Raw genomic sequence first — 23,395 nt, 5'->3', positions numbered from 1 at the left:
TTTGCCCATTTTCTGCCCTTATCATAAATCAGTCTCACCTCGACCTGGGCACTGGCAGCAGATGTAGCGTGTGGCGTCTGTAGTAGCTCAGTGTGGGGTTAGCTCCACGTGACCCCATCCTCTCAGTCAATATTGTCCCGTCCTGGCCCCGCACTGGCCTCGCTCTGGCCTCTCTCCGCACGTCGTCTTGTAGATTACACAGATACAGACTCACTCCACACTTCTGACTGGTGCTTGCTCAAAGTGTGAGTTAATAATTCGACATATTTGTGATTTTAAAACGTCTCTACTAGGGATGTAACGATATCCAAATCTCTCAGTACGATATTTATTGTGATAATATAATTGTAGATAGGACACTTTTTTGCTTTTAAAGTACCTTGACGAGATGTTGTTCTGAATTATTTCTGTCATAATCCCAAGAATTCAAGTAAAAAACATATTGCTTCATGTTGTCTGCGCTGAAAAGAATCATGGGATATGTAGTTCCTGATGTTTATTAGCTATTTTAGCTGTAAAACCATGCATTTAAGCAAAGGAACTTGTGATTTAATATATTGTGACACCCCAGAATATTATTGTGAGATGTTTGACGATGCGATATCACGATATTATATTGTTACATCCCTAGTCTTTACTAATAGCTGTAATGTTTTTAGTGTGATAATTATGAGTAGGGGTGTCACGATATAAAATTTTTGTGATGAACATAGAGAATGGATGTGTATATGTATGTACGTGTGTGTATATATGTATGTATGTGTATATGTGTATGTATTAGGGGTGGGCATGATTAATCGATTAATCGATAATTGATCATTAAGAATTTCATCGATTACGTTCATTTTAATCGACAATGCAGGTTGCTGTGCGTGGCTTGACCAAACAGGGGTCTGTACATGTGTCTCTCTGCATCAGAAGGAGCGAGACACGAACATTCGGTTAGTCTGCAGCGTACCGAAGCACAAATGCATATTTAACGATGATTTGTACAAGAAATTTCACGCTTTCCGTTGCGTTCGGGACAAGTGTGAGTCCATGTGCACAGTGTACAAAGCAGGAACATATGTTTCGGTGTCCAGTGGGAAAAAGCTTTACCAGGTGAGAGTCGCACAATGTCGATGACAAGTCCCCACCTCCCACATCCCGTACAGTGTCCTGGTTTTGACAAACGCAAATACGGTCACATAACTACTAACCTGTATTCCACTGAATCATGTCTTTTAATCCAACAGAAAGAGCTGTAGTTTTATCTTCGCTGAGTTTATGCAAATTAGCGATGCGGTTTTAAATTTTGTTTCTCTGAGAGTTGCGCAAAACTGAATTAAACACATTATAATCTCAAACGGATTGATGTGGCTCTAGAGCATGGATCTATTAAAATAACGTTACGGTTTATATGTCGTAAAGTTGAATTTATTTATGCAGATTAGTAGTACAGATAGTAATAATAATGATGATCATTTTAATATAAAAACGTTAATGATTAATCGATAATCGATCGTTAATTCTTCCGACGATCGATTAAGAAAATTTCATCGAATGCCCATCCCTAGTATGTATATATGTATATAATGTGTATGATACATATGGCTGTGTGCTTGTACTTATGTGTAAGTAGCTAAATGGACACTGAACATCTCTAATGAAATGAAATGAATAAATATATATTAACAGAAAAAAATGTTGTGATACAGTAATTGTGGGAAGAAATGTCACAATAACAAAACAAAAGTGAAATCTGTCATTTTCTTTCATTCTAATACATTACCACCTCTACTTTACTATTTTAAAAAGTCTTATAGCTTGGATTTTTTTTTTTTTATCTTAAAGCCATATTATAATGCTGTTTCGTCATCATAAACATACCTGGAGTTGTCTTTTGTTTCATTCACACACGTTTGAGTAATCATCTAACATTGGGCTGTGTAAAACTTCAAAGCTCGAGATGCTCTGTTCGACCTTGTGATGTCACGAAGAGAAAGTGTTCAAGTTAACAGCTACATTTTACCTTTAGTTCAGTAGAGATTGACAATTCCAGGGCTTAAATGATCCAATGATTCTAGTGAAGGTGTATGGGTTGTAAAAAGACACAGCAGAGCACTTTCTGTTTTATCCCATGACATAACAAGGTGGAGCAGAGTGTTTTCTGTTTGAGAGAAGAACGCAGCCTAAATGATGCAGGATTTGTGTGTTAAACATGTGTGAATGAAACAAAACACAACTCTAGGTCTATTTTTGATGAGGAAACAACATTATAACATCAGAAAATAGCGTAATAAAGTTATTACGATTTAAACAATACATTAAAAAGCACAATACATTTAGGGTTTTGTTTTTGGAGCTGAAATTGATTTGAAAGAACTTAATTTTGCTTCTAATACGGTCAAGATTATAATATTTCAGTCCTTTCTGATATTATGATTATATTTTGCGTGAGAGTAAGCTATAGTTTTTACCCATATTTTCCTTAAAAGCATAAAGACAGCCTTTTTAACTTACTTATTGTTGTAGTCTAATTGCAATAATTGGCGTAGCTTTAAATGCAAAATCTATGCCAATTATTGTGAGAATTAGCCTTTACAAGCACACTAATGCTTTGTAAAAAAAAAAAAAAAAAAAAGATAATGATGGGTCTGATTGAAAAAGCGTTTCATTGTGAATACTAAATCATAATACCATGTACACCATACAAAATAATCATTTGCCAGCTAATTAAAAGAGAGCTGATTTCTACTGTCTTAAAACTGTGAAAAAAAGAACTAGACTATTTTAAGAGGTTTATTATTCCTCATTTACTTTTTGTATTCAGAGTTTCATAATTATTCACCAAGATGAGTTTATAAGCTCTTTTCACAACTCCCAGAGACCATTGTGAAGTTTTGCAGTGAAAGTAAATCCAACAACAACAAGATGATAACATGCACTTCCTGATTATCACACAATAAACTGCTTTACAATTACATGAGGACAGTGCATGTATATTTTAACCTCAAACGCTGCTTAAACAAATGGTAAACGTCACATTTTTATGTAACGCTTTTCCACCTTCAAGGCACTCAAAGCACTTTACATCAAGGAACCGCTCAACCATTCATACACACAGACACTGGGGGCGAGGTGGGTTAAGTGTCTTGCTCGAGGACACAACAACAGCATTCATCTGTGGGAGCTGGAATTGTACCAGCCAACGTGTGGGTCAGTGGATTTGACCAATGATGTTTTTTGTTTTTTTTTTTATGTTGGGGGATTTGCTTTGTGTAGCATTTTTGTATGAAAATCGCTCTACAAATAAAGTTTGACTGATTGATTGATTGATTCGAACCGCCAATCTTCGGATCAGTGGACAAACGCTCAACCAACTGAGCTACTGCTGCCTAGTATATTCATCATATCCGACTCAAATTTCTCAGATACATGGGAAAAAATGGTACAGGACTTTTCAAAGCTCCATATTACACTGTTTTATAATGTTGTTTCTTCATTACAAACTTTTCCCGTAGTTGTGTTTTGTTTTAATTCACACGTTTAGCCCACAAATCCTCCATATTTAGCCTGAGTTCTTCTCTTAAACTGAAAACACTGTTCCACCTTGTGATGTCATGTGGTAATACAGGAAGTGCTCCACTGTGTTTTTAAATTCCATATACCTTCACTAGAATCATTTAGGTAGTTTCAGCCCTGCCAATTGCCAGAATCTACAGAGTTAAAGGTAAAACTACTTCCAAAACTACTTGAGCTTTGGAGATGTAGACAGATTAATAATAAAGCTCTTACTCAAACATGTGCGAATGAAACAAAACACAACTCTGAGTATGTTTTAGAAAAGGTAACAACATTATAACATGGCTTAAAGCTCACAAAAGTCATTTCTGTTAATATAGGACCATAAAGCAAATAACAACTTACCTTTAGGTCCGAGCAGATGGTAACAGATGCTAGTTAATGTAGCCAGCATTGCTAAACCTAGATGCTAAAACGTGATGTGAATGTCTTGGTATTCTTCCCAAATCAGACAAGTGCACACTGGTCCACTTGAAATCAGAGGTCTGAGAGCTGTACACTTCAGCCTCACAAATCTCCAGAGGACACGAGACCAAAGTAAAGACTAAAGACGGGGAAAAAAAAAGAAAAGTTTTGAAGGAATTAAGGTCTCAGTCAAAGTCGCTGCTCCAAACTTCAGATTTCATTAAACATTTTCTCTGTCTGCGTATACATGCACATCAATAACCCGGTTATGATCGGGTTTTTTGAGTATCCCGGTTTCTTGATGGTGCATGTATACGCAGTAACCCGGTTTCAGTAACCCGGTTATGGCAGTATCCCGGTTATTAGAAACCGGGTTACTGTAGCTGGTTTATTCCAATAGTAACCGGGATACTTGTGGCATGTAAACGCAGTACCCCGGTTACTGCAACATAAAGTTGAGTGCGCATGCGTCAAAAAGACACTTTCCAGCCTTTCACCACAACAGCAGTCACATAAATAAATTGACCAACATAAATAAAGTGACCAAACGAGTGAAATGACTGTAAAATTAAGAGCTGCGCTAAACCTGCACATGTACAATCTGCACTCGTACGACCTGCACTCGTGTGACGCTGAAAAGCTAAAACATGAACTATCTCCTATACTCTATACGCACGGAACACACTTACCATCATTAGCACCTCTTCTGTCACAGAAATAACACACATAATCCACAGAGTTGTGTCATTTAGTCCAAAAGAAGCTGGTCGCATCAGTGGCGCAAGCGCTAACAGTTTATGCTAATTAGCCAAACGGTCTTAAGTTTCGTTTCTGTAAAGCGTAAACAAATGTGATCACAGCTGAATTATATGATCAAACGGGCTGATGTGTCTATAGTGATTTATGGTTTATATGTTGTAAAGTTGAGTTTATTTATGCAGAAGATTTTAATGAAGAATCTGCACAGTGGATTGTGGGAGATCTCGTAGCTCCTTAGCTTCTTATGCTAAAGGAGCTCACGGTTTTGTATTTTTCCTGGTTTATGAAATTGATTTAAGTTAATTTTTGCGCTTGCGCATTTGTAAGATTATGTCAAGAAACCGGGATACTCCATTTGATCATGTATACGCGGATATGAGTATCCCGGTTTCTCAGTGCACATGTAAACGCAGTAACCCGAATACTGACATAACCGGGATATGGCAAATAACCGGGTTATTGATGTGCATGTATACGCACTCATTGTTGCTACCAAACTTGTTAATACACTGCTACCTTCAGGACACACTACCCCCTCATGGTGAGTGTTGGTACTGCACCTTGCTTGACAGTGACACCCTGCGTACGATTATATTCCGACTCCCACTTGGACCTCAGATTTGATGTCACGCCCGAGCTTAAAGCGTATTATGTTTCGTGTGTCCCCTTAGCAACCTTAGGAACTTTAATGCCCGTTAAATCAAGTATTTGTTCAATATTGGCCTCACCACAACACTGACTACCAAACCTATAGGAAGTGATACAGACACAGTGAGGCGGAAAACCAATTCGGACGGATAATCGAACTCAGGGAAAGTCAGATTTAAACATAAACCAGACCAATGACTTCATGAGCACCGGTGCAAATTTTCTCTTGAAGAATCTTCTTGAAGTCCAATTTAGAAATGTTAACCAAAGGCATACAGCCATGTTGACAGAACAAAAATAAGACAGTAAGAATCAGAGTTGTCACGATTGAGATACTAAGGTTTAGACCAGGGGTGGGCAAACTTTTTGATTCGTGGGCCACAAAAGGTTCTAAAATTTGATGGAGGGGCCAGACCGGGAGCAGACCGATGGAGTTTTTTGGTAATCCACCTCATAAGAGAACAAAATAACATGGGATATGTAGAAAATATATTCCATGTTATTGAAATATCCCATAATTGAAAATCATTACAAAGCATTACAAAATACCTGTTTCAAGTCCCACGGTGTTTACTATTTATTGAAATTACTTTTAAACCACAGAAAATAATAATTATTACTATTATACTATTATTCAAGTTTGGCTTGCTGGATTTAAAGGATTAAAAGGCCGCATATGGCCCCCGGGCTGTAGTTTGCCCACCCCTGGTTTAGACTCAATACTCACTACAGATTCAACATTAAATAATCATACTTTCTTTTTTACCATGTGGTCTTATATCTGTGTACTCCCTCAGTTGTCCAGGTATCGATGTAATAGTCTATGTGCTCTTATACTTTCTGATACATCTCAAGATCAAAGGTTCATTTTTGCCCTTTGAATGTGACTTTTTTAGTGTTGACACCAGCTCAAATGAGTATCTAGTTTCAATACTTTTTTTGTTGTTGATACTTTTAACGACTCTACCAAGCATAAACATACTAATAAAAAAGTATGTCACAGAAATGAATTGGGAAAATGCCTTATTTCAAACTGTAGGGGGCGCTCTATAGAGTAAGTGTTCTATCATGTTTGCTGTCCTTTTTCCTGTATAGGCCACCACATAGCCTGTGGCAAGATGTCAGTATCTGCGCAGACTATAGCATCATGTACTTTTGTGAGGAGCTCAAAAGGACAAAAGGGTGAGTGTACTCTTATCTTATATAACCTTTTACTGTCATTGGCCTTGACTGGCTGTTGCAGCAAACCGGCTTTATAACTTGAAAGCTTCTACCATTACATCACATTGAATCCACCTGCTGTGTGTCTGAGTTGATCAAATGGCCGGCACCACACACGCTGTCTCTGCCATATGGGGTAAAAAAAAAGAAAAAAAAAGGGTATTATGCAAAATCAACTCTTGGGAGCTTTCTACCGTGTTATAATGTTTTTACCTCATAAAAATACACACGCCTGAAGGCTTTAGATGTGATCCGTGCATGTTTCTAATGTTAATTTAGCGATCTCTCCCGGGCACTCATATTCCCACACAACGATTCTCCATAAATATATAAACGCAGATACAAAACAATACACTACGCACCAATGCAGCTTTTTCAGTTCCAATACCAATACTGATGCTTTGCCTTAAGTATTTGCCGATACCTGATATTTAGCGATACAAGTGTAGGGATGGAAAATGGCCTTATTTGATTAAACACAGTGAACTCATCACACATGGGGTCGAACTGTGTTATGCAACTGTTATTTATCCTTCACTGTGAACCATAACGACACTAATGAACAGGTTTGTATGGATAAAAGTTCAAACATTATGAAACATTCAGTATCAAATAATAAGGCCAGTACCAGACTGTAAATAATCATGGTACGTCCAGTTAAAGGTGCATTGTGTAACTTCTCTGGTGGTGGGGCCGTCACTTGCTCGAACATTTATAAAATCTGGAAGGTGAACCCAAGGTGGCGTCATATTGTTTTCAGTGGCCTGTGTTAATAATAATTTTCTCTTCTGCATTTGCTTCCTCAGTACTGGCGAGCTCCTCCCAACCATGTGACGTCTGTAACATGCACGGTGTGAAGTGTTTGGACCAATCAGAGTGGAGCGACCACGGGCTCAGAGCGGGGCTAGACTAAAGCCGGGCGTACACTGTGTGACTTTTGTCCCTTTTTGAGCCGATTTTTCAATTGTGTGACTGTTTTTGGGTGCAGCCCGAGTTTTGGCTTAATCGTATGTCGTGCTTCATGTAGTAAACATGGGGTAACGAGAACCGATGAATACTTCACAACCAGCTCTCGATCAGCAATCGTAGGTCTCAAGAATATCAAACCTGTTTGAAATGCAGTCGCCTCTCGTGAGGGTTTCACACTGTTGAAGTTGTTCATATAGTGTGAGAACATGAATCGTGAGCTGTGAACTTTTAAACCCTGCTATTTGGTCGTACAGTTTGAGCTGGAGCTGAGTGAAACGATCGAAAATATTGCACAGTGTACGCCCGGCATAAGTCTTACAAAACTAACTTTTAGGTGTTCTGTGGATTTAAAAATTGTAAAAAGTTAATGTTGTGAAAATAGAGAAGAATCCCTACAAAATCCGACCTTTGTGAAAGTTGTGGATGCCCTGTCAATCGAACACGGGCAATTTAAATTCATAAAAAATGCATCGTGCTGTAAGGGAGAATTCTTTCTGGGCCCAAGCTCCCCTGTAGCTGCAGTACCTGGAGCGGCCACTAGTTAGTCTTGAGACGGGACAGAGGGGGAATACCTTATTCAGTTTTTATTATAGATCCATGGTTTCTACGGATATGAAATTGCTCTGCCTGGAATGTTCCACAGTATGACATAAACAGCTCTACCTTACATTTATTCAATTACAAGTGGTTTTATATCTCAAAAACACCAAGAAAAACAGTGATTCTGACTGTGAGCGGGGTCGGCTCTCCACAGATCTGACCTGTAACTTGGCTTGGTTTGGACTCCATGAAGACAGAAAGGTTTAATACCATTCTGTGGAACATTCCAGGCAAAGCAACAACATCTCGGAAGAAAAGCATTTGATGGACCCTCTACCAGAAAAGTTACACAATGCACCTTTAAAAGTCCAAACAGGATATTGGCTTAACCGGCAGTATCGGTACCGGTGCATCCCTACTGATACTGAGATGAAACGGTGAGTGACTTAATGTGGAAAGCAAACAGTGGGAGAGTGTCAAAAATGAAAATAAAATGGTATTAAAAAATAGAAAACATAAAAGTATTAGAAATGTTAATACGTTCTTTTCTGCGAAATCATTATCAAAGCAATAAAAGCTGACATGGTGATCTAAATACGCTCTGTGGTAGCAGTAAACAGAAGTAAAACCACGGGGCTAAACAATGCTGTCTGCTGTGGCCAGTGCTATTGTGTGGCTGCCAGAGAACTGCTACTATACCGGGATGTGTGTCTCTATGCATACACACATTCGAAAACTCAAGGCTTTTTGTTACCAGGCAACCACATGGAGAAACTTGGACATACACTAAGGCGATGTGGTTTTCTCCATTGACAGCCCCCCGAAATATAAGCTGTCTTGACTCCATGGGGCAGGGAGACAGTTTTTTATAGTTCCCCGTAATGGACTTAGCCTGCTCTGGGTTATTGGATTGATGGAATAGGCCAGGCGCATAAAATACTAGTGTATAGATAGAGTCCATTGGAGTAAAGCAGGGCAGGTGGGTCAGTGGAACATGCTTTTAGGGGGGAAATGTGTATATGAACTACTCAAAACGGAGGTTCAGTCCAGGGAAATGACACACGAGTCAATCTGAAGGTTGGTGGTTTGATTTCCATTACAGGTATTGTTGTGGCATTGGGCGAGACAGTTCACCCGCCTTGTGAGTGAATATCGTGTTACACTAGTATCATCGTTTCAGAATCATTTAGTATCTGGATAATCCATTGACTGTATAAATATAAATGGACGTGGCTAAACAAAATAAGCACGGGCGCGCTTCTGGCTCCATCGACTGGCTCCAATTCACTTTACATTTAAAGTGAACTGGAGCCTTTCTTTATTTTGTCCATAAATCAAGATATGAACATTAATAACAGACAGGTGCCTCCTTTCCCCGAGGTCGCTCCCGCTAGCGTCAGCAACGAGTTTGATTGACAACGTCGCTGGGGACCGCTGCCTGCTAAACCAACGGGACAGGCGGGAACCTTCAACAGCCTCACTCCGGATTAGCGCTTTGGTTGTTATGATACTCGTGGCTGGAATTCCAAATATGGAACTTGACCACAAATTCACCCCTATAACGACCAGCCTCGATGAGCTTCATTTAACTGGAGCTGAATGCTGTGGGTGACATCACACTCCCTTAGTCCACTTCATCCTACAGTCTAAGGCTACGTTCAGACTGCAGCCTGAAGTGATTAAAATCAGATTTTTTCGCCCCTGTGTGACCTGCATCTGATCTTTTAATGACAGTTTGAAAGACACAGATCAGATTTTTTTCAGATGCGACCCAAGCCACCTAGTGCCTTCGCTCAATTTCATTTCTCTCCAGCAACTAGGTCAGGAATCAGAATACACTAGACGGTTCGCAAAAACCCCAAAAAACAGTGCAAGTTCGGGCACTACCCAATCAGCGAAGAGCCATATATTCAGTGTTGTCAATGATTCCCGAGATAGACGATTTAAAGCTGGAACAAAGAGAATGTTTGGTGAGTTTCATCAAGGGGAAAGATGTTATTGCCCTTCTTTTTACGGGATTTGGGAAAAGCTTAATATACCAGTTAGCCCCATTAGTGGCGCATTACATACGTCATGACCAAATAGCAACGATTGGTTAAATGACAAAAAGTACCCGCCTACTTGAGCAAATGAATTCCAACGCTGCGAGGTCAGACAGTTTCTACGAAGTAAAACGAACTGAAACCAGCTGATGAATCAGGCCAGGCCACTTGGATATGTGCTCCCTAAAACTGATACATATCCGATCTTTTGACATACGACTTCAGTCTGAATGGCCAGGTCGCATTCATCCCACCTACACCTACGTCAGGCTTGGAGTCTAGTCAATGGAGGGAAAGCGAGGTTAACATGTTAATTCATATTTGGGGGAATCACTGTATTCAAGCCAGTTTGGAGGGGTCGTATCAGAACCGGGCGATTTCTGAAATGATTGCCAAAGAAATGTCCAAGCACAGCTACAGGCGGTCCTGGCTTCAATGTCAATGAAAAATAAACAGCCTGCAAGCCAAATACAAGAAGACTAAAGACTCAAACAAACAAAGCGACTGTGAACGTGTAACTTATCAATTTTACGAAGAACTGGACCATATTTTTGGGAGACAAGCCCAGAGTTTAGGCGACTTCCGTAAACACTGAGCACACTCGCTGCGTGTGACGTCGTCGTTCCTCCACTGCTCATGCGGAACACTTTTGGGGCATTTAAAGTTCACACTGGAGATCACATATAAGTCACGTTTAATTGGAAATGTGAATGACCTCGCTAAAAATCAGATTTCACCAAAAAATACAAATTGAGCATTAAGCCTGTAGTGGAAAAGTTTGTGGGAAAAGTTTAGATGAAAAGTATAAAAATTCAGGAAGTAGCGGTGAGTTCTAAGACACAATCCCTCTGCCTCTGTCATCAACACTGAATATTCCATCCAAAGTCTCATCATGCCTATTCTGCACTTTAGACGAGCTTTAGTCTTTGTTTACAACGTGGTTGCCAGGTGACAGTTATGGAATCAGTCACCTCTATTTAATATAATCGCTGCTTCTGCCCGTGTCAAATCAGGAAATAAAATGAGTAATTTAAGCGATATGCACTTTTCTCCAAACCGCTCAGTCTGATTGCCTGCTGTTATCGTTGTTTTTGCGCTATAAAACCACCTGTAATTGAATAAATGTAAGGTAGAGCTGTTTAATATCCTGCTGCGGAACATTCGAAGCAAGCGAGTAGTGACATGAGTAGTGCACCTTAACGTCTGACCACTAGTCTTTATTGTTTCGCTATAAACTGACAGAGCAATAACGCAAACACACAAACAAAATCCTTTAAATTGTCAAACTGGAACGATTTTAAACGTATTCCATGTAGTTCATTAGTGTGCAAGATGTGAACAGGTGGAGCCGAGCACTTGGGCTGAATCATAAGAAATCTGAAGTCAGGCAAAATGAGACAGTAATTAGTCTGTCCCTAAAATGCAGGAAACTGGGCCACTTGTCTGAGATACTTTGGAGTTATATAGAAAACCTAACTCGGCTCAACTTTACATAGCAATTTTCTGAAGAGGCTGTTTGGGTGAGCGCCGGAATGTCTTCACTCGAAAACTTTTGTCCAGTTGACAGAATTGAAATAGAAATAGAAAGCTAAAGAAATAAATCAATTTGCCGTAATAAAGCCCCTCTTTATAATGCCACACGGTGAAATATTCCAGGCAAAGCAAAACCATGGAGACAAGCGTACAAACCCTCCACCAGATAAGTTACACAATGCAGCTTTAAAGGTCACACATTACGCAAAATGGATTCTCGAGAGCTTTAAGCCATGTTATAATGTTGTTGCGTCATCAAAAACAGACCTGGAGTTGTGTTTTGTTTCATTCACACATGTTTGAGTAACTCTTTATTATTCATCTGTGTACATTTCCATGCTCTGTTCCACCATGTGATGTCATGAAGTGTTAGTTTACAAGTTTTACACCTTTAGTTCAGTACTGATTGGCAATTCCAGGGCTGAAATTATCCAAATGATTCTAGCGAAGGTGTATGGTGTTTAAAAATACAGTGGAGCACTTCTTGTATCACCACATGACATCACAAGGTGGAACAGGGTGTTTTCTGTTAGTGAGAAAAGCCTAAATTTGCAGGGTTTGTGTGTTAAACATGTGTGAATGAAACAAAACACAACTCCAGGTGTGTTTGTGATGAGGAAACAACATTATAACACAAAACAGAGCCAAATCAGAGCAGATGCACCGTGTAACTTCTCCTGTGTCTCTCTCTGCTTGTCTCTCTTGCAAGCCAAATTACAGGCTAGATCTGTGGAGAGGCGTCCCCACTCACAGTAAGAATGTGTATTTTTGTGCAATAAATAACAGCTGTAGGTGAGTAAATGCAAGACAGATCAGCTTAATGCCATACTGTGGACAATTTACACCAAAGCAATAACATCTCCATGGAGACTAACTGATTACAGACACTTTTCCTTTTGGTGGAGGGTCCGTCAAACGCTTTTCTCCATGGAGACATTATTGCTTCATCTGGAATGTTTCACAGTATGGCATTATAATTTTTTATCATCATTAAGACCAAACCAGACCAAGTTACAGGTCAGATCAGTCAGAATGATCGATTTTTCTAAGTATTTTTAAGCTATGAATCCTAGCCTGATTCATGCAGCATTAGAATTTGTGCGCTTGACAGTAGGCGGGTACTTCTTTAATTTAACCAAGCACTGCTATTTGATCATGATGTATGTAATGCGCAGCTCATGGGGCTAACTGGTGTATTAAACTTTTCCCAAATCCCGTAGGAAGAACGGCAATAACGTCTTTCCCCTTGATAAAATTCATCAAACATTCTCTTTGTTCCGGCTTTAAATCCTTGATCTCGGGAATTGTTGACAACACAGAATGTATGATTCTTCACTGATTGGCTGGTGCCTGAACTCGCACTTCCGAGGTTTTTGTGAACCGTCTAGTGTATTCCAATTCTTGACCTAGTCACTGGATAGAAATGAAATTGAGCAGAGGCACTAGGTGGCTCCAGCCTGGCTATAAAAACACATCAACAGTGTCACAGCATCAAACATACAAGAAAGGAATGAAAAGAAGCAGAAAGAAGAGTCATCTTATGTTATCTGCCCCCTTTTCCCTTTTCCAGACAAAACATCAACACCGACAGTTACTTTAAAACATTTCAAATCAGTACATTTCAGTTCAGGCACAATTGTTAATCAGTTGCAAACATAAATCTTCACTATTACACACAACAACTTAGTTTCCTTTTTCATACATACACATTGCACTCAATATTTTTCCTTTTTGGTGGAGGGTCAGTTAAATACTTTTCTCCATCAACACATTATTGCTTCATCTGGAATGTTTCACAGTGTGGCATTATAGCGTTTATCATCATGGAGACCAAACCAGACCAAGTAACGGGTCAGATGAGTCAGAATGGCTGTTTTTCTAGGTATTTTTAAGCTATAAAACCACCTGTAATTGAATAAGTGTAGTGTTTAATGCCGTACTGTGGAACATTCCAGGCAGAGATATCCATAGAAACAAGGTGACGGGCCCGCAACCAAAGAGTTACGTAACAAGCATCTTTAAGTCACCTCAGACGCCACCATCTCCACAGAGCAAAACAAAACAAAGCACCTGGCTAGTGTTTTCTTTGTTTTGTATTATCTCCCACACCAGTGTACACACAAACACACACGCACACACACAGACACAGATCGGATACTAGTGCGTGTATCTTCTGATCTGCATGACGGAACACAAACTCACAGGTCCGCCGCGCTCTGAACCCCTGGCCTCAATTACATTCTAATCTCATTCTCCAAAACCGCACTCCTCTTCACGGATGCCTGGACACGCCCACGGCACGGGCTTTATCTGTCATTGGAACCGGCGTGTTTTTCTCCGGGCAGAGCTAGTCGGCGATTACGAAGCGGATAATTAGCTCCCGCCGAATGCGCAGGATCAAATCATAATTCGCCATAGTCACATTATTAATCACGAGTCAGCTGTGAAATTAGAAGGAGCTGCTTCCAAACAACGGTGACAGCGAGGAAGGGCTAATGAGCAGAGTGGAGAGTCAAGAGCTACAGGTTCGATTACATGGAGATATTAGTCGCATGTTTAAATTAGCAATTTGTATCTGTAAAAAAAATACCTCAATAGTGTCAAAAATTAAATTAATCTAACAAACAGATGTTATACTTAAAACTTCAAAGTGCAAAAAAAAAAAAAAAAAAAAAGACAAAACTGATCAAAATGTGTGATGTGTGATGTTGTCATTTATCACTTAACTACAGAGCAACTTTCTATAAATACAAATTCAAATGTACCTCAAATGCAGGACTACTCGTTACATTCTTTATGAATTCTTGAAACATATTGTAATTTATGCACCATATTTTTCAGACTATAAGTTGCTCTGGAGTACAAGTCACACCAGAAAAAAATGTGTAATGAAGAAGAAAAAACATATATAAGTTGCACCGGACTATAAGTTGCACTTTTTGGGGGAAATTTATTTTATAAAATCAGAGACCAGGAACCAACATTTCATCTTGAAAGGCAAGTTATAGTAATAACAATAGAACAGAGAACAACAGACTGTTAACGTCACATATGAACAGTTCTTCAGATAAATATAACATAAACAACAGAACAGAACAAGTTTACCAAACTCTCCATCTCACTCCAAATCACTAAATCCATTGAATTCTTCATCCCCGGTGTCACTTCTGAGCAACTCCCTGACCTCCGGAGGTAAACAGAGCACTGCTTCCTCTGTGTAGCTGTCGTCAGACTCAGCATCAGTTCTAGTTAGAATTTTTCTGGCCTTTCTGAATCCTGACAGGATGGTTTCGGTGTCACTGAAGTCCAGGCTTTGTCCATCCATCCAGTGACCTCCAGGAAAGTTGCATGGCGCACCCTCTTGGTGTCACAAGTTTCTCGCTCACTCCAAACTTTCTTTCTGCTGCTTAATTACTGTTTTCAACTACATATTTCACTACTTGCAGCTTGTAATCTGCAAAATATGATTTTCTTTTTGAGAGCATTTGTGTTCAGTCTTCTCAATATAAGTTTGTTTACATTTTCAGTGGTGCAGAAGTAATGGTGGGATCAACTGACATGATCCCACACAGTGACTCTTTCTGCAGGAGACATGTGCAGTAGAGCCAAGTGACAGGAGTACAGGAGTAACAGGAGCAGCAGATAATAACACACAAGACTAGAGCCTTGCTGCTGTCAGTGTCAGTAAACGGTACTTTGAAGCTGAACTACCTCAGTACTTTTACCTACGATGCGACAATCCTGGGAAATTCCAAATCCAACTTTATTTCTATGATACATTTTATAAGCAAGAAAGTTTCTAAAAAAAGATAATACAAAGGTTCAAATATTATCAGAGTTTCCGGACCAACTACAAACGGGAAATCGATAGTGAGCTAGGTGAAGAAGTCAATTGCCCAAAGACACAACAACAGTCAAATCAATTTTCGGAGTTTCAGATACACGCATATTAACACAATGTATAAATCATAATCAGGAACTTCAAAACGGAATATTTTTCACCGAGACACCCAAATTGAGTTGTGATGCCATTAGACCAAATTGGCCCTGTCTCGCAATGCTGAGGAAGATTTGTCAAAACATACCAAATCTTCCATGGCACCTTATTTATACTGAAAATCATATTGAAATCCATCCATCTTTTCATTTTTGCAACAAACCAGGCATTACCCAAAACATCAATCTCCTACTGACAATAAACTCAAAATTACAGGCCCTTAATCCATTTTTACATTTGCACATTTTAGTCTAGCGCCGTTCTTTTCCTAGTATTTTACTCCTTTATTCGAAATCCCTCTCTTTCCGGGTCCAGTGTTACTGCCGGGCCCTTTCATTAAACCGTTAAGATAGCACTACACGAGATGGACTGATAGATAGACAGAGGGAAAGAGAGAGAGAACGAGGAGAAGAGGGAGCAGTGAAGGAATCTATAATTACTCTTCCATTTTTTCCTTTATATGTGTGTGCGTGTGTGTGTGTGTGTGTGTGCGCTAGGGTCCAATTCCAATTCATCTTTATTGAAGCTATTGTCAGCACTGGAAAAAGACTTGGACATAGCAGCGAGAAAATGGGGGAAAGAGAGCGACGGAGGGAGAGAAAGACGAGTGAAGAATAGTGCTGTGTGTAAAAATGACTGCAGAGACTGAAAAGGGGAATAGCTAACACGGGCTTGTGGAATTAGCAGCGATTTTAAAAAGAAACGCTATTTTCTGAGCTACGTTATAATTTTGTCTACTCATCGAAAACAGACTTGGAGTTTTGTTTTGCTCCACTGTGTTTTTAAACTACATATGCGTTCACTAAAGTCATTTGGACGATTTTAGCCCAGGAATTGCCAATCTCTACTGGACTAAAGGCAGTGTTGGGAGTAAAGCGTTATAAAAGTAATGAATTACTGTAATGCATTGCTTTTTGGTGTAATGCAGCAATGTTTGGCATTACAGGGGGAAAAATTTTTTTAATATTTTAGTTGGTAGAAATGTCAGTAACGTGCGTCACAATGCTTTTTGAACCTGGATTCAAGTGGTGGGTTTTTTGTTTTTCTTCATACAAATTCACTAAAATCAGAGCAATATCAGCAGTGGTGAAACGGCATTGTTACGGTTCAGAATGTCGGGATGGGCCCGGAGGTGCGCCCCTGTAGACTGTCGGGTGACCGCGGGCGAAAGACCGGCACATAACTCCACGCTCCATGGGGCTAATTGTAGCTGATGCCCAGTGCCTTTGCAGACACCCCTGCTCCACGAGCTCGCGGTTCTCTCAGGGGCTACATTCCAAGTCCTAGTCCAAGATTAGTCCTGGTTTGGTCCTGGTTTAGTCCTGCTTTAGACCTGCTTTAGTCCTGGTTTAGACCTGGTTTATTCGTAGTTCAGTCCTGGTTCAGTCCTCGGTTCAGTCCTGGTTTAGTCCTTGTTTAGTCCTGGTTTAGACTCAGTTTAGTCCTGGTTTAGTCCCGGTTTAGACCTGGTTTAGTCGTAGTTCAGTCCTGGTTCAGTCCTCGGTTCAGTCCTGGTTTAGTCCTTGTTTAGTCCTGGTTTAGACTCAGTTTAGTCCTGGTTTAGTCCTGGTTTAGACCTGGTTTAGTCGTAGTTCAGTCCTGGTTCAGTCCTCGGTTCAGTCCTGGTTTAGTCCTTGTTTAGTCCTGGTTTAGACTCAGTTTAGTTCTAGGTTTAGTCCCGGTTTAGACCTGGTTCATTCGTGGTTCAGTCCTCTCTTCAGTCCTGGTTTAGTCCTCGGTTCAGTCCAAAAGTTTTCACACAGTTACTTTGAGAGTAACTTAAAGTGCTGCAATAGTCATGCACTGCTTCACGTTTTAAACACAGTAATATTGTAATGTAACAAATTACTTTGACATTACAGTAACAAGTAATAAAAACAAATAACACATTACAGTTTTGAAGTAATTTGCCCAAGTGACTAAAGGTAAAAAGGATTGTTAAAAACTACTTCTTCACAAGGTACATCGCATTTTGAGCTTTGGAGATGTAGACAGACTAATAATAAAGGATTACTCAAACACGTGTGAATGAAACAAAACATAACTCCAGGTCTGTTCACAAGCTCACAAGAGTCAATTTAGTAGCCAGCAGGAGATTTTTTTTAATATAGAAAAAAACATTTATGCATTAACACTTTTGTATGATCACCCACTAATCGGAGGACCCAAATAATAAGTGAAAGTCTTTATAAACTCTTGAAACATCATGACTTAATTGAATAAATGCCAAAAAATATCAGTTTAATTGGCGTCAAACTGATATTTCTTGCATTTATTCAATTATAGGAGTTTACTGCGGAACATCGCGAGCAAAGCAATAACTTCACCATAAACACAAGACCAGAAAAGTTAAACAGTGTACCTTTAAAGCCATACTGAGGAACACTTCAAGCACGCAATGTACGATTCACTGGAAAAAAGTTACACCGTGCAGCTTTAACTTTAGACTATTGCTCTATCATATTTTCTTTACCCAATGCAAAATCAGTTTTCTTGTAATAAGGAGAAATGTACTGGAAAAAGACAATTAAATCCTCTATCCATCAAGTAATTAAATCTGAACTGGTTATAAACTGCTCAAATGAAGATTAAAGGGCCCAGATTATGTTATTTTCTGATCTATGAAATAATGTTTTAGCTCATTAAAACAAATCTGGACTTGTGTTTTGTTTCATTCACACATTTCACACAAAAAATCTGCACAAAAACTCCTCTGTTTTAACTCCATTCACCTTCACTAGATTCATTTGGATAATTTGGATAATTTCAGCCCTGGAATTGCCCATTTTTACTGAACTAAACAGCTAAAAGGTACCTGGAGCTGTTAAAGGTGCACTGTGTAACATTTCTGATGGAGGGTCAGCCATCTGCTCGTCTCCATGGTGATGTTATTGCGGCATTAAACAAATATATGTTGCAGTTGCAGGTGTTTTTATTGCTCAAAACTACCACAAAGTCATGCGGACCCACTTCTCCACAGATCTGACCAGTAACTTGGCCTGGTCATGTGGCCTGCTTGTCTCCATGGAGATAGTTCTAAACTGAACATTTTGCAGAGGTCCTAAGTTATTCGTCACTTATGAATATTGAGCATCCAAATTATTCACCTTGATGAGTTTATAAGTGCTAAGGACTAAAATCAGGACTAAACCAGGAATAAAACCAGGTCTAAACCAGGACTAACACAGGTCTAAACCAGGTCTAAAACTAGGACTAAACCAGAATTACAACCAGGACTAAACCAGGACTGAAACCAAGACTAAAACCAGGACTAAACCAGGTCTAAACCAGGACTAAAACCAGGACTAAAACCAGGTCTAAACCAGGTCTAAACCAGGACTAAAATCTGGACTAAAACCAGGTTTAAACCAAGTCTAAACCAGGACTAAAAGCAGGACTAAATCAGAACTAAAACCAAGACCAAACCAGGACTAAAATCAGGAATAAATCAGAACTAAATCAGGGACTAAACCAGAACTAAAACCAGGACTAAACTAGGACTAAAATCAGGACTTAAATTCAGGAATAAAACCAGGTCTAAACCAGGACTAACACAGGTCTAAACCAGGTCTAAAACTAGGACTAAACCAGAATTAAAACCAGGACTAAACCAGGACTGAAACCAAGACTAAAACCAGGACTAAACCAGGTCTAAACCAGGACTAAAACTAGGACTAAAACCAGGTCTAAACCAGGACTAAACCAGGTCTAAACCAGGACTAAAACTAGGACTAAAACCAGGTCTAAAACCAGGTCTAAACCAGGTCTAAACCAGGACTAAAACTAGGACTAAAACCAGGTTTAAACCAAGTCTAAACCAGGACTAAAATCAGGACTAAAACCAGGTCTAAACCAAGTTTAAACCAAGACTAAAACCAGGTCTAAACCAGGATTTAACCAGGACTAAACCATGCCACTTGGGGGGGTCCCCTGCTGTAAAACATTCCAGGAAAATACAACATGGCGTCAAGCTGGTAGCGAGCCCTCTACCAACCTTTCTGAAGTTACCTTTAACATCAAAACTACCACTTCATGGCATCACAAGGTGGACCAGAGCATTTTGAGCTTTGGAGATGTAAACAAACTAATAATAAAGGGTTACTCAAACGTGTGAATGAAACAAAACACAACTCCGGGTCTGTTTTTTGAGGAGGCAACAACATTCTAACATGACTTAAAGCTCACAAGAGTCCATTTTGCCTATAATACAGGACCTTTAATATTCATATTTCGCCGCATTTGCACAACATCATCTTTGTCGGTGTATTTATAGACCTGTGCTTGCGTTGTTACTGGGGTAGTTTAATTGTATAAAGCTACATGACAAGCGTCGCATCCCAAAGCAATATTGTTCCGGCTCCAGCGCAAGCAAAAGGGACCCGGGGATAGCAGCCAGCCTCTCATTTTCATACATATTGCTTAGTTTTTCCAATATACCTCAACCTGGAGATCAATGGAAAACAGGAATGCGGGCCCCGGTAAAGCTATTGTACCAAAATACATCTTTGAAGACTTTTTTTGCGGTAGCAGTTTTAGCCGGTTGAACCCACACCATCGCAAACACCTCCACCGCTAGAATTGATCGGAAGGGAGAGCTGCTTGGTTCTTTCTCTTCTCCTCTCCCCGCTCAGCTCCCAATATAGATCGAGGAGCTAAAATAACTTTGGGAAATGCTGTTTTGTGCGCGTTCTCATAAAAGTATGCTGTTAAGATGGATGGTTGTAAGGTTTTGTATCGGGCGATAAAAAGCGCTCTGGTGCAGGGAGAGATTGTGTTTTTTAAAGGGTCTATTTTGCGCTATTTTCGGGTCTGTGTTATAATCTTGTTTCCTCGTCAAAAATCTACCTGGACCAACCTGGTGGAGGGCGGCCTCTCCACAGATCTGACCGGTAATGGAGCCTGTAGTCAAAGGTGTAGTGGGCGAGGTACGCGGGGGGTACGACGTCCACCCACTTCTCCCGACGTGAGATATATAAAAAAAAACAAATAAATATAAAATAGCTAAACCAGAGGGACTGGTAATGATGAAAACATGAGGGACCGGGACTGAACCAGGGCTAAACCAGGACTAAACAGGACTAAACCAGGTCTAAACCAGGAAGACTAAACCAGGAAGATTAAATCAGGAAGACTAAACCAGGACTAAACCAGGTCTAAACCAGGAAGACTAAACCAGGAAGATTAAATCAGGAAGACTAAACAAGGACTAAACCAGGACTAAACCAGGACTAAACCAGGACTGAACCAAGACTGATCCCAGGACTAAACCAGGTCTAAACCAGGAAGACTAAACCAGGAAGACTAAATCAGGACTAAACCAGGACTAAAGCAGTACTGATCCCAGGACTGAACCAGGAGGACTAAACCAGGACTGAACCAAAATTGAACCAAGACTGAACCAGGACTGAACCAAGACTGAACCAGGACTGAACCAAGACTAAACCAGGACTGAACCAAGACTGAACCAGGACTGAACCAAGACTGAACCAGGACTGAACCAAGACTGAACCAGGACTGAACCAAGACTGAACCAGGACTAAAACAGGACTAAACCAAAACTGAACCAAGAATGAACCAGGACTAAAACAAGACTAAACCAGGTCTAAACCAGAACTAAACCAGAACTGAACCAGGACTGAACCAGGACTAAACCAGAACTGAACCAGGACTAAACCAGAATTGAACCAGGACTAAGCACAACCTTCACCCGATTGCGCTTTGCAGACACCCTGCTCTGCTGGCTGAGGATTATCATTCTCCCTCTCAAGTCCAAGATTAGTCCTGGTTTAGACCTGGTTTAGTCCTGATTTAGTCCTGGTTCATGTGGTCTCAGGTCCTGGTCTTATGATTTATGTTCTGTAGGTGATTATGAAAAGTGTTAATGTTAATAACGTGATTCTGCATCATTCTGAGAAAAAAAACATCAAATATTACTGTTACAATTTTCATACGGGCCCTTATGTTTGTACTGAAAGTGAGTTCTCCCTTGAGATAAATACTGCAGGTTTAATCTCTACTGTGGAACATTCTAGACAAAGCTATAACATTTCCATGAAGACAACACATGACAGACCTGGGATGTTCCACAGTATGGCATTAAACAGATATAACTTGTATTTTTTTTAATTATAGGTGTTTTTATTTCTCAAAACTACCACAAAAACATGCATGAATAACAGGAGCAGGCACAATTCTCCACAGATCTGACCTGTAACTTGACCTGTTAACGTGGTTTGCTTGTCTCCGTGGCATTGTGTTCAACATTCCAGGAAAAAAAAAACAATATCTACATGGACTCAAACAGGTTTCGAACCCTTAGAGTCGATTTTAGAGTCGAACACAGGACCTATAAGTTCTGAGCAACAATAAAAAGAATAAAATACAAAAGATTCTGCAATCCAGTCCACTTCACATCCTGGAATATTTTGGCATATTTATCACAGATTTGCACATTGATATTCCTAATACAGCCCCTAGAGACAACAAAGCTAACTCAGAATCAATATCCACTCGAGTAATATTGTTATTGGACAAACACACATGAATTCTGTCCAGGTTCAAAGCAGAAAAAGGCCCAACAGCGGCACAGTGAGTTAAACCTCCCCCACAGACACTCACACTGCAGCAGGAAGGGGAGGAAGGGCATCTGAAGGTAACACAAGCAATGTACGAATGATTCTAGATTAATCTTGAGTGTTCTTCCGTGTCTTAAAGTCAACACTTATTCCAATTTGATTTCAATTTAAGGTCCTATATTACACAAAATGGATTCTTGTGAGTCTTGTCGCGTCTTCACTTTTTATTCTGCATTTAGACGGGAGTTTATGGGAGGAAATCTGCGTGCATACGGTAACGCAAAAGTGTGTGAAATTCGATTGTGTATGCATGCCAGGCGGTTAGGTGGTGATGTAAACATGTACGTGACGTGAGCAGATCTGACCAGAGTTTTGCGTCTTGGGCAGTGTAGATGAAAACGCTACGGCGGAGTGTATTCAACTTTTCCACTCTGGAGGTGGTTTCAGATTTTTTAGTTTTTAAGCAACAAAAAACATCATCAGCGTCTAAACGAAAGGCACTTCCAATCAAACATTTTGTCGTTTTTACTCATAAGCGTTCTTGTGTAAACAGGCCCTCATTCACACATTTTTTGTTTCAGTAATCTTGGTTTATTAATCTGTCTTCATCTCTGTTCCACCTTGTGATGTCATGTCATGAAGCTGTCGTTTTCTATTCAACAGCTACGTTTTACCTTTATTTCAGAAGAGACTGGCAATTCCATTATTGAAACCATCCAAATAATTATAGTGAAAATATACAGGGTTTAAAAACGCAGTGGAGCACTTCCTGTATTACCGCATGACATCACAAGGTGGACTGTGCTGTTTTCTGTACTCCACATATGTTTGTGATGAAGAAAAAACATTCTAACTACAGCTAAACAAGCTTGATGCCTGCACTAACAATTAGATTCTTTGGCCTCTTCTATAGACCGTTTACCGTATTTTTTGGACTATAAGTCGCACCAGCCCAGAAAGTGTAATGAAGAAGAAAAGAACATATATAAGTCACACCGGAGTATAAATCGCACTTTTGGGGGGAAATTTATTTTATAAAATCAGAGACCAGGAACCGGCATTCCATCTTGAAAGTCAAGTTCTAGTAATAACAATAGAACAGAGAACAACAGACTGTTAACGTCACATATGAACAGTTCTTC

This window comes from Boleophthalmus pectinirostris, unplaced genomic scaffold (genome assembly GCF_026225935.1).
Source record: "Boleophthalmus pectinirostris isolate CB_2022bp ecotype Guang Dong unplaced genomic scaffold, ASM2622593v1 HiC_scaffold_10, whole genome shotgun sequence".
NCBI classification, from domain to species: Eukaryota; Metazoa; Chordata; class Actinopteri; order Gobiiformes; family Gobiidae; genus Boleophthalmus; species Boleophthalmus pectinirostris.
Note: the sequence above shows the minus strand (reverse complement) of the source record.